The sequence below is a fragment of the Nymphaea colorata genome, chromosome 9 (genome assembly GCF_008831285.2).
Source record: "Nymphaea colorata isolate Beijing-Zhang1983 chromosome 9, ASM883128v2, whole genome shotgun sequence".
NCBI classification, from domain to species: domain Eukaryota; kingdom Viridiplantae; phylum Streptophyta; class Magnoliopsida; order Nymphaeales; family Nymphaeaceae; genus Nymphaea; species Nymphaea colorata.
This window is the reverse complement of record NC_045146.1, coordinates 20,143,362-20,149,947: the sequence shown is the minus strand read 5'-3', so window position 1 is coordinate 20,149,947 and position 6,586 is coordinate 20,143,362.

Below are 6,586 nucleotides of genomic sequence, written 5' to 3'. Positions count from 1 at the left end.
GGGCTTTTGAGTTTGACATTGTAAATAATTCAGCAGATTTGGAGCTGTAAAATATAGTTGAACATTTAGTGGAGTGGCGGTACAACACTACCATGCCCACTCTGGCAGAGAACTCCATCACTCTGCCTCGCCCCTTTCCCTTCCCTTGCTACACTGTGGCCTCTATATAGAGTGCAGGCTGCAGCTCAAGTAATAGCCCTTAAGGACTTCATTAAATTACATGTGGAGGAAGGAACACTGAGTAATCTCAACACCAAAAAGCTTCTTTTACTTAGTGGCGAACAGGAGAATTTCATAAAATTTGTAAATTGCCATTCAGCTATTATTCATTGATAGGTAATTAATTATTCATTGAAATCTAAATTTAGACATGAAAAAGTAAATTCAAGACCCAACCTTAAAATTACCTTTCCGTTCAAGTCACATTGTCCGATCTAAACAGGTCCTGAATATATGAATACAAAGTACTCAAATTCTAATTACATGCGAATGGATTTGGATATCTGCTTGGATCTGATGGATATTGGATTTGGGGGGAGGTACAGGATACAGATATAATTGCCATTCAGCTCCAAAATTTGTAAACTAGAGTCTTTCCCAGTAAGATCCAGATTTGGATCAGATGTTTGTTGAAGTCCAAAGCATTGAGACGCATATGACTTTGTATTCTTTTAATTAGTCGGTCCAAGCAGATATCCAAATCCATTCGCATGTAATTAGAATTTGAGTACTTTGTATTCATATATTCAGGACCTGTTTAGATCGGACAATGTGACTTGAACGGAAAGGTAATTTTAAGGTTGGGTCTTGAATTTACTTTTTCATGTCTAAATTTAGATTTCAATGAATAATTTATATTTAACTTGCAACGCGGAGATCATTTCATTTTCTGGACGAGAATGAATATGGACTCCAGCTCCTCCAACTTCTAGTTTCCATCTATATCATGTCAGCCTATCTATAGGAAAATGATTAAACAAATAAAAACAAAAAGGGAATTTGTTGTTTTTTTTTAACCAAAATTTTTTGGGTGATGGGCTGACATGATATAGATGGAAACTAGAAGTTGAGGAGCTGGAGTCCATATTCATTCTCGTCCAGAAAATGAAATGATCTCCGCGTTGCAAGTTAAATATAAATTATTCATTGAAATCTAAATTTAGACATGAAAAAGTAAATTCAAGACCCAATCTTAAAATTACCTTTCCGTTCAAGTCACATTGTCCGATCTAAACAGGTCCTGAATATATGAATACAAAGTACTCAAATTCTAATTACATGCGAATGGATTTGGATATCTGCTTGGATCTGATGGATATTGGATTTGGGGGGAGTTTCAAACCTTGGCACATATGAAGCCTTTGCCTAGCCCTGACCTACCTCTGATCTCATTTTGCCTAATTTTATGAGAAGTAATTGGACCATAAGGTAGCGTTGAATCTGAACCGAACCAGCTAATCATGGACATTCAATTAGTTGGATCCAGATTTGTCGACAAGCCAATTCGTGTCGGATCAGTATGCCGGTCCATTTTGTGGAAAGGGTAGAAGAAGTGAGCCGCAGTCTCTTTCTTATTGACGAGGCTTGCAAAGAGGACAATTTGAAGCCAAAGAAGACCCCAAATGGTACAAGTTTACTTGAGTCTTAATTCAGTCGAGTAGCACGAACCAAGCGAAGATGTGAGCCCTTTGAGGGGGTCCAGGCCCCAACACCACAATAACCTTGGGGAAAGGTGGAGGTAGAAAATTTTAAGACATCAAACGCAGCATCTGAACCAAAAAATTCCTAAAAACAAATCAATATTCCTCACCAAATTAATGATTTATTTTTTTGTTTGCCCAAATGTTTTCACTTTCCATGAGTGCTTTTTTATACTTTTACTTTTAAATTCACTGACTTGTTTCTAAACCCAGAAATTAGTATTACCACACAAATGTAATTAAGTTTCTTTTGTTAAAAATTTCTGATATGGGCCATGGATGTGCCGGAAAATCTTAAAAATGGTAAACGGGCATTAATTATCGGGGTACGATTTTGGAAGTTGTCCAGAATATTCGAAAATGACTTAATGCCGGTCCGTTTCTTAGCCTCTTTTAGGCAGCTATACAAAAGTTAGACGTCCTTTTCTAAAATTTTCCTATTGCCACTTGCTTTAACATTAAATATGCTTCCTACTATTGCCACTTGCTTCAAACTGCCGTAAGCTACTCCAGTTTCAGAACAAAACATAAGGATAAATTTTAAGCGTTGTAAAATCCTAATAAAACAATACCCAAACACTAAGGTTGCATTTGATAACCCAGGATGTCAGATCCCAGGTGGGATTTACCGCATAAATCTGAGGTTTGTCAAACTATAGATTTAGAATTGTACATTGGATCTCAAAACGCTGAAATCCATGAATCTCAAATCGGAGGGAAAGAGTTTGACTTGAAGTGTACATGTGTGTGTAGACAGGGGAGGAGAGAGAGAGAATGCTGAGGGAGTGCATCAAACGTAAGATTTTTAAACCTCAGATCTCATATCCGAGGTTTTAAAATTAAACCTAGATCTAAGATCCGAGGCAATCAAATGCAACCCCCATGACTAGGGCAGGCATTTTTCGTGTGGAACCTAAACTGTGCTACAAAACTTCGTCTAAAATTGTTAACGTGAATATTTACAAAACAAAGATAGTAAAGGTGGTTTTCCAAGGTTCGACCGAACGAAACAAAGGTATATGTGGAAAATGCTTTTTCTATAAAAACAAAAAAAAAATGAAACAAATAAAAACACAGGGTCAGAGACATGTAAGACTGAAGCACATAAATTCAAATCTAACTTGAATATCATGAAAGAGCCTTCTGTAAAGTTGGCTTTGATAATTATGGTATACAGAAATGGCGTGACACAATCAGAAAAACGAGCCTAGGTTATTCTGGTAGAACACCCAAAAGTTAAATGTCATAAATCCAGATTAGACATTATTGAAGGTAGTTTATTATAACCTTGAGAGAAAAAATGGACAACAAGATGTGCAATAATATTAGAGGCTAAGAAACGGACCGGCATTAAGTCATTTTCGAATATTCTGGACAACTTCCAAAATCGTACCCCGATAATTAATGCCCGTTTACCATTTTTAGATTTTCCGGCACATCCATGGCCCATATCAGAAATTTTTAACAAAAGAAACTTAATTACATTTGTGTGGTAATACTAATTTCTGGGTTTTTTTTCTTTTAAAGGGGTTTAGAAACAAGTCAGTGAATTTAAAAGTAAAAGTATAAAAAAGCACTCATGGAAAGTGAAAACATTTGGGCAAACAAAAAATAAATAATTAATTTGGTGAGGAATATTGATTTGTTTTTAGGAATTTTTTGGTTCAATGCTGCGTTTGATGTCTTAAAATTTTCTACCTCCACCTTTCCCCAAGGTTATTGTGGTGTTGGGGCCTGGACCCCCTCAAAGGGTTCACATATTCGCTTGGTTCGTGCTACTCGACTGAATTAAGACTCAAGTAAACTTGCAGCATTTGGGGTCTTCTTTGGCTTCAAATTGTCCCCTTTGCAAGCCTCATCAATAAGAAAGAGACTGCGGCTCGCTTCTTCTACCCTTTCCACAAAATGGACCGGCATACTGATCCGACACGAATGGAGTGTAGCGAAGTGCACAAACACCCGTGAATTTTGTGCCAACACAGTGTATGGTTCGATCCTACGACACAAGTATAATATGTCAGCGTATTTAGCGCATGGTCGGCATGTCCTAGACAAATAATATGTGCTACTCTATTTAAGTACCGAGTTTATTATACGTGCAGAATTAAGCAACTCATTAAACCACGTCATTTATACAAGCAAAAGTCGAAATAAACGTATATGGTCACACTCCAAACCAAAAAAATATATGCAACAAAAGCCCCTGTACAAGTCAAAATCACAAGGAAAAACAAATTGAGATATATTTATAAATAGCAATATTTTATTATAATTTTATACATTTATAAATATTATTTATATATTTTGTTATAATCGAGTTTCTCCCTGCAACTTGGAAACGTGGACACGTTTAAATGGCCCCCAAAAACCATGGAACGGATCCATTCGACTCTCCACCCATTCAATCTCATAGGACCGTAAAATAAGGGGAGCCGCATGGGTATGAAGAAGTGTCTTCTTCCCCTGCGTTTCCATCTTGGAAGGCGAACAACAGAGGAGAGAGGAAGGAGGTCGTGTTGCCAGTGACGGTGCGGGACGTTCCGATGAGGAAACTGCTCCCGAACCTCGACAGAGAAGATGGACTTGACACCGTACTTGAGGTTCCCGTTCCAGAGGAGATATTCAACCCAATGGACAGGTCCACGAAATCAAATTCATGGAGCAACGTCAAGACGTGGATGAAATGTTCACAAGTCTCTGCAGTTAGACCGGCAGCACCTCTACCTGGTGCTGGTGGTGGCGGCAACTCTGAGCTCCCACTTCTCCTCAATGTTGTTGGTGCGCCGTTGATCCCGCTGCATGTTGAGAATGATACATGACCGAACCATTCCAAAAAAGTAGCTACCTTTCTACAACACAACCCATGAATCAAACTGACGGACCGCCAGTGTCTGCCATTGAACCGGTCTATCCCATTCCAAGGACTTCTACCGGTTCCAGCTTAGGCACGGGCAGATTCAAGCACATGGCGCGAACTCTCACCCACACACTCACAGTCTCTCTTTCTATTATATAAATAACATGCATTCCTCAAGCTGTAAGAAGAATCCCTCTCACACACGCAGCCCAATGTACTTTTTTTTTGTTTGGATTGTGTTAATGAGGCGGTATATGTATATAGATTGAAAATCATTTTTATATATAAAATTGAGAGATTTTTTCAATCTAAGTTTAGACTGAAAATCTTCAGTCCTCAGCACACCACTCGATACAATGTACATGTACACTCATTTTCTCTTTTTGACTAATGTACAAGCAGGGAAAATGTAAAACAAATTTAATAGCCTTTGCTTGAGAAATCTAAAACTTCCAAAATAAAAATGCAGAATAAAATTTGTCTTGACTTTAAAAATAAAAAATGAAAAAAGAGAGCAAGGATTTCTAATTTCTTCCCAAAAACTTCGATCTTTTCACTCAAAATTTTTAAACTAAAAGTAAGTACATGAACATCAATGGATCAGCTTGCCCCCTTGATAAAATCAATTAGAGGTGCTTCTTTTCCTCTATTTTGCTCAAGCAAACTACACAATAAACTAAAGTTGTTTGACAATTATATGTGCTAAAATTAAAATATGAAAAAAAATACCTTCTTTTTTTCCTTTTAATTTAGCAAACCACCACCAATGAAGCCGATGCTTCCATCATATCATCGAGTTGTCACAGTCAGCCTACCAATTAAAAGTAGAACACTTTAAAAGAAAAAAGAAAGATAAAAAGAGCAACTCAACACAGCTAAAGAACAGGTAATATAGATAGACAAGTATTGCTCCATATATATTTCACCAACCTACAAGTCATTTCTTTGCTGTTGAAATGAGAGTGTGCGAAGTACAATAAATCATACACAACTTTTAACAAACAATCATGAGGAAAATGCAACACATGGTTTTAAGTCTGCCTTTAAATTCTCAGCAATTCTAATATGTATCCCATTGTAATCACTTTTATTCGTTAACATGTTTGTTGTCAAATTCCAATTCAGATGAGGAGGCTCTCATGAGTGGATTTCTTTCACATGTGCTCCCAGATTTTTCTTTTCCAATTTCACATTTTTGATGCAATTAACAAAAACTTAAGCACATCGACATCAAGTTTTTGTCTGTTAAAAAAAGGATACATAATGGTCATGTGTTTTTAAAGCATATTAGGACAAACTATATGATTGCAGATCTGCTTACCAAAGGTTTAACACCTAAGGTCTTTCACGAACATGTTGTTCGTATGAGGGTGTTATTTTTGGATGATGTGCTGATTTAGTGGAAGTTTGTATTTTGTTTGCTCTTATGTATAGACCATATTCAGTTTTTCTGCAGAATATAGTTTAAAGTTCTTTGATTCCATTCTGTGTTTGTATTTTTTATCTACATAAGGTTTTAAAGTAAGGCCAGTTGAGAATAGACATGTTGTAATCACATTACATGTAATTCTTATGCTATACATCCATATCATATTTATGTCTTTGATTGTGTTAATATTTGTGATCATTGAAGGTTTAGCTAATTTTAATATAGTGAATGTCGCTTTGGTTTTGTATTGATATGGTTATGGAGGAGATTGGTGAAAATGATGTCTAATAAGATAACAGTTATGAGCTCCTAAGGTTTTATGTAATGTCTGAATGTATAAAGACATATTTGGCCAAAGTGGGAGATTGTAAGAATCATTTGGTGGGCCACATGTCTATGAGGAATTTCAGACATTATAGTTATCTTAATGTAAATATCCGCTTAAGTGATTGCGTTTTGGGATATTACGTCATTTAATATAGTATAAGGTATTTTTATGATGTATACATACATGTATGCAATTATAGATCATTTGATAGGTTGAATCTGTAATTACTCATAATATAAAAGGGTAGTGGTCCCTAGAGTCGTGCAACGGTT